This window comes from Lissotriton helveticus, chromosome 8 (genome assembly GCF_964261635.1).
Source record: "Lissotriton helveticus chromosome 8, aLisHel1.1, whole genome shotgun sequence".
Lineage (NCBI taxonomy): Eukaryota > Metazoa > Chordata > Amphibia > Caudata > Salamandridae > Lissotriton > Lissotriton helveticus.
Window position 1 is genome coordinate 348,262,466 of NC_136069.1, and position 12,213 is coordinate 348,274,678.

At 43.3% G+C, this 12,213-nt stretch overlaps 1 protein-coding gene and 1 long non-coding RNA gene across 2 annotated transcripts in view; one reads left to right on the top strand and one right to left on the bottom strand.

Annotated features, from left to right (window-relative positions):
- Positions 1-12,213, top strand: part of MTUS2 (microtubule associated scaffold protein 2) — a 1,701,731-nt gene that overhangs the window by 1,410,001 nt on the left and 279,517 nt on the right. The window lies entirely within an intron of this gene.
- Positions 4,585-12,213, bottom strand: part of LOC144772672 (uncharacterized) — a 78,243-nt gene continuing 70,614 nt past the window's right edge. The window contains exon 5 of the long non-coding RNA XR_013599820.1: positions 4,585-4,778. This is a non-coding gene — a long non-coding RNA (uncharacterized LOC144772672). The remainder of the gene's footprint in view (positions 4,779-12,213) is intronic.

Here is a 12,213-nt window from a genome sequence, read left to right on the forward strand (position 1 = left end):
ATGCGCACAGGCACCCGTGGCTCATGACGGCTGGGTTCCATTATGAGCATCGAAGGGGTTAATGGGTGGCAGAATGCGCGCTGCAGCTCATTTGTAGCATTTAATTAACAGGCGCTGAGTATGTGCAGTAATATATACTAGGGACTTATACGAAAATTAAATGCTCCAATTAGGTGTATACCAATTTTACCATATTTGGAAGGGAGAACACAAGCATTTACCACTGGCACAGTGTGCAGAGTCCTAATACCAACAAAAATGGGGTCAGCAAAAATAGGGTAGTAAAGGCAAACATTTGGGGAAATACTACATAAAAGATGGTAATTTCCAACAAAATATGAGTTCTTCCTAATTTGGGTAATTGTGAGTGCTTATGTACTTATTTATAATGTACAATGCCACAGTAGAATCTGTCTTCTCTCCCTCAGTTTTTCTATGGGGATTTAGGGCAAAAAGCATGCCTTTCTCTCACCTCCAGCTTTCAGTATGTACGCAGTACTTAATTTGTAAAAGAACAAGCGCTGAATCAGGAGTGCTCATGTAATGTGTTCTGTCCCTCGGGCAGTGTAAGGGCAGTGAAGCATGTCCATCTATCCTGCTGCTAACCTCGGTTAAGGCAATCTGTTTTCGAATCATTATTGCTAAATGTCAAGTCCCGACTGCAAGTAGTATAAGCACATTGGTGTGTTGTTTACGATCAGGCGGGCAAACACAAAGCTGCTAGGCGGGTGCCATCTTATAACAACGTACCTTTTCTTTCGTTGCTTGCTCACGTGCAAAGAAGCTGTCTCGTTAATCAGCCCTTTCGAATGATTTGCTCAGATAACAGTACATTAGTTGTGACAGGGCTCCGCTGCTCATTTGGGTTCTGTATTCCAATGCCTTCCGGCGCACGAGTATGCAGGACACGTTCTGAGTGGAGTGATTTAAGACGCATGTATGATCCATCATTCGCTATGAAGGTTGGCAGTTCACAAACTCCCTTTTATACGACTACTGCTGCACAGTTTCAGCAACATCACATGCCTCAGTAAATCCGCAAAGTAGGCTGGAATTTATTTTTGAACAATGAAAATGTTGACTTGCATTAGTTACAAATGGTATACGACTTGACTAGTTACAGCTTCCGGGGATAAGGTTGCAGTAGCAAAGTGTCATTTTAAGGGACACTTAAAATGCTTCATTCATTTTCTGTTAGCAAATCAGATGTCGACCGCTTCTGTTCAAATTCTACAACCTACTCACACCATAAAAGACCATTAATAAGCACTGGCAATATCAACACACTTTAAAGGAAGTGGAGGGCAGAAGACCAGACATTGTAATTAATGGGATCTCTGTGAGAAAAAAAGATAATCAACAGCCACATTTTACGACATTGTTCTTACTTAAGTAAATCAATAAGACTCCCTAGTGTCTCTGCCCTGGGATCACTTATTTTAAATGTATTTTCACTGCAGGCACTGTTCTTAGTAATACTTTGCGTAAAATTGTGGCAACTTTCCAGCACAAAACAAGTTTTGGGCTGAAAAGTATTCCATAAAAACCTTTTATGAAGGTTTGTGCCTAAAACCCAGAGCAAAATAGTTGTAAATTTAGCCTTAAGAGTCCATGCACGAGCAAAGCCATGAAAACGTTTGATGTGTATATTGTAAAACAAATTTAAAAATATGATACAGACTCTTCAAAATTCTAAAAAGTAAATTTGTTTTACATGTGAAAGCATTTCACATGGTACATCAGATTATACCACTACATAGACAAACATTTATTAAAAGCAATCATTTTTAAACATGAACTTTGAAACATTAATGGCTCGTCCCCAAAGAAAATGCCATTAGTCCAATAAGAGGCAAGTCAGTAGTCATACAAAGCCTAAACGTGGCCTAGAGTCTTATTCTAGATAGAGCAACATCATAGTCTAATAAATTAAACACAAGAGATGCTTATACAACGCACATATAGAGCTCAAGTATTTAAAAGTGCTGTAATATGTTAGGATAAAGAAAAAAAAGGAGGCTCTGTGAACAAAAATGTTTGCCTAGGATCACACGGTTCGGACAAGCAGGGAAGCCAGTATTGAGTCCAGGTTGACTGGTTTCACAATTTGAAATTCAGATACTAGATGTATCTCTTCCATCAAGGTCACTGTTTTATCTTTTATTCTTGGTGCATGATAAAAAAAACGGCCTAGACATAGCAGACACAACTCAAGGCCCACAGACCCAACTATCAAGCCAAGAATGCATTTATTTGAGAGGTGTCTCACCCCAAACACCCCATCCCCCACAAAGCTACACTCCTGTTTGGGACTTGTTTTTGAAAAACAAAAATGCTTGCCGATTAGGGGTCGCCTAAAATATGGCTGCTGCTTAGTGTAAGAAATTGGGTTAATGATTGAGGGAGGACTGAAGCCCTGCTCTAGTAGGAACCACAGTTTTTGTCAGGGTGAAAGTCACAAGCAAACCCTAAACTAACCAGTGCTCAAGCCTCAGATAGTTTGGCACAGAGTAGTCAGGCTCAACTCAGACCTAATGTGTAAAGTATTTATGCAAGACATCAAACACTAATACAGTGAAAACACACCAGAAAAGAATCCCACACCAGTTAAATAGAAAATAGTGTAACATTTTAATAAATAAAACAAGAGAATTGGCGATATGCAGGTTTAAAGATTTCAATGAATATAGCTCCAAAAAGTACAAAGGCTAGCATTGAATATCTGGTTGTGCCAGTCTGGAACAAAATCACAAGTTTAGGCTGACCGCAATTGAGTGCAGGCCAGCTACAGGGACCCAATTAGGAACGCTGAACAAGAGTACTTTGGATCCTGGTTTGCTGAGCGTTATGAAGTTCCGTGCCAAGGATGCGTTGCTCGCCCGAGGCAATGAGGACCTGCGATGTGAGGTCCTGCGTCATCACTGAGGATTCAGTCAGCGATGGCTTGGGAGGAGAAGTCCGGCATCAAGGATGCATCCCACAGTCGAGACGATGCATCGGTTTTGAGGAGCTGTGAGACTGCGGTGTGAGAACCTGCATCGTCATCATGGCTGCCGTTGACGAGATGTGAGGGCCTGTGCTCGGAACGCTTTGCACAGGCAACAGTTCCGATGCGGCTGTGGGGTCAATGCGGATTCCTTCGCATCAGAAAGTCCCTCACAGCTGAGGCGATACATTGATTTCAAAGGCTATCCGTCAAATTGCAAAGGCGATGCATCAGTTCTGCTGGATCCACAGATGGGCTGGCATAGCACCTTCAGGCCCCCACTTCCAAGGTTCTAGGACTTCGGTGGCACTTCTTGGCAAGTAGGACTCTCAGAAGCAGAGTCCAGGTGCTAGGTTCAAGGTTGTTGGGGCCTTCTGTCCCTGAGGCTCTGGCCAGGAGGCCAGCCAACCAGCTTATGGAGTAACTTTGGTGTCCTGGGTTCAATAGATGCAGGTCCGGTCCTTCTCACCCAGGCAAGAGGGTGGCAGGTAGCAGGTAAGCACAACAGGGCAACAGTTTCTTCAGAGCAGCAGTCCTCTCAGCAGTACAGCAGTGTTTCTTCCTCAGTATCCACAGGGCCAGGAGTGTACTGAAGAGATGATGTCTAGGTCCATTATTTATACCTGGTGCCCTTCCTCTGGAAGGTGAGAGAAGCTACTAGATGTTTCTCTTTGAGGTCCCCAGGCATCCTCCCTTCCCTGACCTTCCTCCCGATTAAGTACAGGGGGTATGCAGCTCTTTGTGTGGAAGCAGGATATAGGCTATTCAAGCGTAAGTAGAACTGTGCCCAGCTCCGCTCTCGCATCCTGCCAATGCTGTCCCATCCAGGCACACCTAAGCTCTCTATTGTGTGTGGCTGTCTAGTACAAATACACAGAGCCCAACTTTCAGCTACATCTAGTCATGTGACACAGAGACAGGCTTCAGGCACTAAATGTCTATGGAAGAAAAATACCAACTTTCTAAATGTGGCAGTTCCAAAATTGTAATTTAAAATTCGACTTTACCATAAGAGAGGATTTTTCATTATAATTCCAAAGACACCAAACATGAGCTTGTTACCTGCTCCCACTTGGAGGAAAATACAACTCATTAAATGTAATACGGTAACAATGTTGTTAGCCTATGATATTTTAAATAAACTACACCCCACCCTCTGGGCTATCTGGAGCCTATATGTATTAAAAAGGAAGGGTTGGGCCTGGCAAAAGGTTTATTTTGCCAGGTCAAAAACTGCACACACAGGTTACAATGGCAGGCCTGAGACAGGTTTGCGAGGTTACTTAAGCGGGTGGCACAACCAGTGCTACAGGCCCCACTAGTAGCATTTAATTTACTGGTCCTGAGTACACATAGTACCATTTTACCAGGGACTTCCAAGTAAATTAAATATGCCAATTGGGTGAAAGTCGATTTTACTATGTTTAGAGGAGATAGCAGAAGCACGTTAGCGCTGATTAGCAGTTGTAAAATGTCCTAAGGCCAACAAAAACGAATTGCGATTCTCCTATTAACATGACCAGAGAATCTGGATTTCATTAAAGACACGGAGGCTAACATTATGCATTAATCCTTTAATGCCACTTACAACAGCCGCTTACATCACAAAGGAATAATAAAGAATTAGACGACATCACGCCAACAATATAAGCCATGAGCAGGAGTAGAGCTGCCTCTTTTAAATGCGAACGAAAGATGAGAAGGTCAAACAAGCTGCAACTTGGAACGAGGAAGGTGAAATCCAAGGAAGGAAGTGAAGTAAAAACTGAAGAGATCCATTAACTCGAAATATCTGAAAACAAAATGAAGAAAATCTAAATTTGAACTGTTGATAAATGGGAAGAAATCAGAAAGTTAGCAATAACATTGGATGTAAGCAAACTTGAATTAGAGAATTGAATACACATCAAAAACTTTAGATGTTATTAAAGTCTTAACTGAACAAAATATCCAAAATATCCTCCATACAAGGGAGGGAAGGGAGGGATAATGTTAGCCTCCGTGTCTTTAATGAAATCCAGATTCTCTGGTCATGTTAATAGGAGAATCGCAATTTCATTACAAGACAAGGAGGCTACATTATGCATGTTGGTAGCACTGAATAACAGCATCAGAAACATGTTCAATAGGTTTGCAGTAATGAAGCGCAAAGGTAGAAGCATTAGACAAGTCTGCACATTTAAGGATAACATCCAACTTTCCACCGGACCAAAAAGATTTGCTGGACATAGCACTTCTTAGAAAATGAGCCTGAAATTTAGAAAGGTCAATACCAGCAAGGTTCATGGCCAACTTAACCCATCTAGCAATAGAGCAAGATGAAATGGGTTTAAAAGGTTTGACATAGGAGACAAGAAGTTGATTTGCATTAGGTGAACGAAGGTCTTTCATTCTTGAGTCATATTCTTTCATGCAATCCACCACACAAAAGTTTTTTGCAGAAATCAAAACGAGGATAAAAAATGAAGTCAGACATAGTCTTAGTTCTTTTGTAGATTTCAAATTTAACGCCAAACATGTCATAACATCTATAAGAGATATCTAAAGCTTTGACGTCGGATACCCTGCGACAAGAAATCAGACATAAGAGAGAGGCAAGTTTAATTGAAAGACATTTTCTATTAAGGAGGGAGTTATCAGGCCAGGAGCAAAAAAGGTCAAGTAAAAGTTTAACATCCCAAACAGATTGATATTTGGGCCTAGGAGGCCTTTTAAGCCTGATACTTTTAAGAACTCTACAAATGATAACGTTTTTACCTACCGTCTTACCGTTGACGAGAGAGTGTCCTGCGGAAATTGCAGATCTAAAACAGTTAATAGATCTGTAGGAAAGACCACTGTCGAAAAGTTCCACCAGGAAATTCACTATATTGACGATAGGAGCTTCCACGGGATCCAAGTCCCTTTCCAAGCACCAACTAGACCATTTTTTCCAGATGTTATTATATCTGTAGTGTGTTCCAGGTGCCCAAGATTCTCCAAGGAGAGTGAGAGCCGAAGACGAAAGTCCAGACAATTGGTTAGATTGCCTGACACTTTCCAGGCAAGAAGGTTCAGGTTCCCTGAGAGAACCAGGTGGTGATCTTCTCCGTTTGCGTTTAGAAGGAGACCTTGAGTAGCCGGAATCAGGAAGGGAATGTCGCAAGAAAGTTCCAGAGCTGTGGGGAACCATGCTTGAGATGGCCAGAAGGGGGTAATCAGGACCAGGGAGCATTCTTCCTGTCTCACTTTCTGCAGAACCCTTTGGATCATTGCAAAGGGGGAAAGGCGTAGGGGCGGAGAGGAGCCCAAGTTTGAAGGAAAGCATTCCCAGCTAGAGCACCCGGGTCTGGCATCCAGCTGAATTACTGAGGCAGTTGAAAGGTCAAACGGCTTGCGAAAAGGTCCACATCGAAGGGACCCCAGAAGTGAACCAGGGAATTGAAAACGGAGGTATTGAGTTTCCAATCGCTGAAGTCTAGAAGGAATCTCAAGTTCCAATCCGCTGAGAGATTGGACTTCCCTGGGAGGTATTCTGCCCTCAGAGAGATCTTGTGTTCCAAACAGAACATCCAGAGTTTCTTGGCCAGGTCTGATAGGTCGGCAGACCTCGTACCACCGAGACGGTTGATATAAGAGACTGCAGAAACGTTGTCCATTTTCAGGAGAACGGATCTGCCCTGGAGAGAGTGCCTGAAACTCATCAAAGCATAGAGTCCGGCCGTCAATTCTAGGAAATTTATATGGTGAGATGATTCTGAGGGGGTCCAGACGCCACCGGTGTCCTGGTCGAGGAGACGAGCACCCCAACCATGAAGGCTGGCGTCTGACTCTAGAACGAAGTCTGGAGTTGAACCAAAGATAGCTCTTCCATTCCAGGCGTCCAAATTGTCCAGCCACCAAGAAAGTTCCAGTCGGGCTTCTTCGTCCAGAGAAACTTGGTCTCTGTACCAAAGTCCGGATCTGAGAGCTTTGGCTTTCACTCTCTGAAGAGCGCGGTAGTTCAGGGGGCCAGGAAAAATAGCTTGGATCGAGGAAGGAAGGAGACCAAGAAGTCTGGCTAGCTCCCTGAGGGAGAGAGACTGATGTTTGAGAACAAATCTGATCTCCTTCCGAATTTTGGTAATCTTCTTTTTGGGGAGTAAGAGGAGACACCTTGACGTGTCCACAGTGAAGCCAAGGAATTCCAGAGATTTGGAGGGTAAAAGGATGGATTTTTCCCTGTTTATAATGAAGCCAAGGTTCTCTATAAGATTCATGGAGGTTTGTAGATCTTCTAGAATCTGAGAGTGAGATTGGGACATTATCAGAATATCGTCTAGATAGATGATGAGACGAATACTCCTGGCTCTTAGGATGGAGACTATCGTTCTCATGATTTTGGTGAAACACCAAGGGGCGGATGAAAGACCGAAAGGGAGGGCCTGAAATTGAAAAAGGCGATTGTCCCAAATGAATTGGAGAAAGGGTTGATGCTCTATTGCCATGGGTATGGTAAAATAGGCATCTTTTAAGTCCAATTTGACTAACCAATCTCCTTTGAGTAGAAGGTCCCTGAGCAGATGGATGCCTTCTATCTTGAAATGACGGTAGACGAGGTACTTGTTTACTTCCTGAAGGTTTATTACTGGGCGCCAACCCTTGTCTTTCTTTTCGACTAGGAAAAGGGTGCTTACAACATTCTTTTGAGACCAAGGAACCTCTATTATTGCGCCCTTCTTTAGCATAGAAGAAACCTCTTCTTTGACGATCTCTAGATGTTCTGAAGAAAGAACCAGAGGATTGGGGGTGGTAGATTGGAAAGGAATCTCTGCGAAGTCTATTCTGAAACCCTGAACTGTTTCGAGAACCCACGGGTCTTGAGTCAAAGATTTCCAGACGTGACAGAAATGTTTGAGTCTGCCCCCGACCCTTGGAGGGGGAGAAGAAAGAAAAGCACTTACTTGAGGTGGTGTTGTTGGAAGCACCACGAGCGGGAAAGCCTCTTCCGCTCGAACCTCTTCCTCTCTGTGGGAAGTACTGTCTGGTGTTGGAGGGGTAGAAGCCTCTACCTCTACCGGATGAACCTCTTCCTCTTCGGTAAGTGAAGGGCCGGAAATTCCCTCGGCCGGAAGAACGGCCTCTTCCACCGGCCTGACCAAAAACACGTTTCATATTGTTTTGAGCTTTGTCCAAAGCTGTAAACGTAGCCACGTATTTGCCAAGAGTTTTGATCATATCTTCTCGGAAGAGGAGGCCATTAGGTTTACATGAAGGCTCTTTTTCAGCAAGATCCCCGAGTTTCGGGTTGATTCTAATAAGTACGGATTTTCTCCTTTCAATATTGAGCGAGGAGTTAGCATTTCCAAGGAGTACTATGGCTCTCTGACTCCAACCCTTTATTAGGTTAATGTCCAAGGGTGTATTGGAAATATGTGATTCCTCAGCAAGGTCGAGGATCCTAGTAAGGGGGCCTAATAGGTCAAGAAGATGATCTTGACAGGCTTTAAGGGCCCTTTCCAGGCCTTTCCTTGGATCCTTGCCTAGCTTAAACAAGAACTTAATCAGGTCGGGGTCTAAGTTAGGTGTCTGACAGACTTTACCCTCTATAAATGGACGAGGACACTCAGACCTCATGGTGTTACGCGATTCTGTTTCTAGAGAGTTCCTCAGCCATTTGGTGACAAATTTGGCTACGTGATCGTGGGGGTACCCCTTTTTGCTGTTAGGGTGGGAGATGTTTTTTGGGGAGAACATTTCCTCGCCAAGAGGATCAAGGATCGCGTCCTTGGATGAGGGGGAGGAATCCGCCTTTGAGAAAGTGTTGAGGTCCCAGTCATCAGTGTCTTGCTCATCAAGATCCAGGACGAATTCGTCGTCGGGATCATCGAAGAATTCGTCTTCCTCGGAGCTGGGATCGACACGAGCACTGACAATAGTTGCGCCGCTAAGGGCGTCCACCAAATTCGTGTCGCTAGGGACACCCGAGCCATGCGTGCCGCGAGGGGCAACCTTACCTTTTGGGGCGCTTGGGCCTCCCATGCCTTTTGAGGTGCTTGGACCTCCCATCTCATTTGAGGTAGCGCGACCTCCATCAGTGCTTAGGCAATGTTTCGTTTTTTTATTAGCCTTAGAGTGTTCAATTTCGTTTTCATCAAGTAAAAGGGACCTTTTATTGGACATGACTTTGCGCAAAGTATCTAACATGCAGGACCTCATTTCCCTTTGAAGGAAAGATTTGAAAGCATCGCTATCGTGATTGGGCGAGCTTGCCATAGCGTCATCTGATTCTAAATCAGACATGGCAGGTAAGTAAAATAATAAGGTGATAAGATAGTTATTTCTTATTATTAAATAGATTAAAAGGTTTATAAATAGGTTGAATAATAATTAAAATGAGGTTGTAAGGCTTATGGGATATGGTAATTTAATTAGGAATATAGATGGGTTAGGTAATGAATCTCCTCTTTTTTTATTTTATTTTTTTATTTTTTATATTCAGAACCTAAACAAAGTAACTAAGCCCAGTAATATCTTTTTTTTTGTTTTGTTTAAACCTAAACTAAACTAATCGAAGTCTCGTACTCGAGAGGCAAACAGCTGTTTCTTGGTCGGAGCGCAGTCGGTAAAGCCTAGAAACGGCAACCGATGCGCTCGAGCTGTCAATAATAGAAACGGAGGAATGGACCCTAGCAGGTACACAGCGTTGCGTTGCTGTTACCAAGGGCCATTCCTTGAGTTTCAAACTGGTGAGGGGATGGCGGGCTCCGCGGCTAGAGAGTCGTGCGTAGCGAGTCGTGAGGCGGGCGGACGCACAAGGAGAGGAAAGTCCACAAGGGGAACGGGAAGTGTACGAGAAGGGAGAGGAGGTAGGGGTGTGCGCGACCCACAAAAGGAGAGAAGAGCGCGCAACGCGTAGGGTACCGAGGGAAAGCCTAGGTGGGGCAAGGGATCGACAACCATAGATTGGAAGTCGAGGGAGGGTGGGGAGGGGGATCGCAGCGAGTCACGGCGATCGAGCGAGGAGTGGGAAGAGAGTCACACTGCAAATTGAAATCGAAAGGTGCCATAGTTATATAAAAGAATAAGCAAGTTCAACAATAAATGACAGTATTAAAATAAAGCACATTATCAGATATAGGCACCATATGAGAATACAAGAGGTAAACTGGACTAAACAGCAGTAAGGATTGAAGAGGAGTTACTTATCTGTTGTGAGCCGCATTTAAAAGAGGCAGCTCTACTCCTGCTCATGGCTTATATTGTTGGTGTGATGTCATCTAATTCTTTATTATTCCTTTGTGATGTAAGCGGCTGTTGTGAGTGGCATTAAAGGATTAATGCATAATGTAGCCTCCTCAGCAAAAATAGGAGTAGTGAAGGCAAAATGTTTGAAGATAATCCTGCAGAAAGGACCAATCCCAACACTTAGCATACTTTCAGTGCCTTCAGAGGAGTCACTGTGGCAGCGATCCTACTAAAGACAGAGATCTCCACAAGGCTGTTAGAGATCTCTAAGAATGGTGGCCATCGTTATGGATGGTGGGACACCCACTATACTCTAAATGAGGATCTAAAGCTTTTGTGGCCAAACTCTAAATGACTGTGCACATTACCGAGAGGGCTTTGAGAGAAAGTGTAGATGGAAATGGAATAAATCATCAAAGTTCTCAATGTTGCCATGCACAGTCACCCTGCCAACAACAGTCACTAAATAATATGCTATACACACACTTTAAGTTTGGATTAACAGGCTTAGCATGGCTCCTATGTTTCAGTCTGGTTTCCTTTCTGTCTGTTTTCCTTCTCTGTGACATTCAACATGCACAAAATAGATTTGCTGATGGTTGTTTTGTGTATCTTAGGATGGCTATTCTCTAGTCTTTCTCTTGGGCCTCCAGTATACCTAGGTGAATACAGGATTTAGATGCAGTGTTTATGTCCACTGAAATTGTCTCCCCAAGGAGTATGGAGCTGGCAGTGGACTGATCTGAATGAGTCTTTTTTCTCACTGGATCACATCTTCCTTCAAAGGACTTTTGAAATCAATTGTTCTTTCTTCATCAGATTTAACAGTAGTGTCCTTGTATGCCACCCTATGTCCAGGCTGGGAATTTAGTGTAAATATTTTGAAGGTTAGATACTGCTGTTAAAAAAATTCTAGAAGATACTTTAAAAAGGTCTCAATCTTATTTTTCCCACTTACAATTGGTATCTGTTATTTGATCCATCTTGGCTGAACAAACACTGGAAGAAAAACTCAGCAGACCCCAAACAGTCCCCAGATTACAAGTAGCTGAAACAAAGCACATGAATAAATTCACCGGACTCTGAATCTATTGGCCTTCTGGAAAGCTCTGACTCTTTTACATCTACTCAGCATCTGTCTTAACTGCCCCTACATCAGCAGACCAAACGTGCTCCTCTTTCTGTGACATTCTCCACTATAATTTGTCAATATGTCTTCTAGGTTAAGGTCACTATTGAAGCCATTAAAAGGCTCTGTTCTCCAAGTGGATTGTGCTGTAGAAATGCTCAATGAAATAAATAACTCATCCTATGTTACATATGAAGCCATTTTAGCCTCTAGATAACCGTACTACCCTGGGTTGGGGGCTTGGTTCTGCCAAGATTTGTATAAACCAGCCAACACAAAAAAGATGGGTGCATTTGTTTTATGGGAGATCATTTAGGTCGGGGTTCTCCAAAGTTGGTCCTGGAGGGCCGGATACATGCCAGATTTTTAGCATATCCCCATTTAGATAAATGTAGTTATCTTAAAAATCAGGCTCTAATTCGGCCCTCCAAGACCGATTTTGGAGAACCCTGATTTAGGTGAAAGATGTCTTACCTATACTTGTAGTATTGCATAATTTATAGCACCTAGTAGCATTAGAGGCATTACTATGTTTCAGGGAGATGTACTGCTCTATCTTTTGGCTTTCCCTGTATGAATACTCGCCTGCCTTTTCTTCCCTAGTTCAAAGAACCTCTCTCTATTAAGTTGACATAGCTGTGTAGATGTATATTGTATGCATTTAATAGGCTGACATAGCCTGGAAATTGGATCCTGCACTGGTATAGCACGGCCATCGCATTCCAGCAGGTGCTGCTATAGAAGCCGATAAAGCCTTCCAGGCAGAAGCAGTTATTGCCTTCATATATGCCTTGTATCCCTGTTGTGAGAGGCAATACATCAACGTCCCATCTAAGATTCAATGTCATAGTTTAAATTCAGGGTTGGTTTTTACCAGACATACATTTTAGTG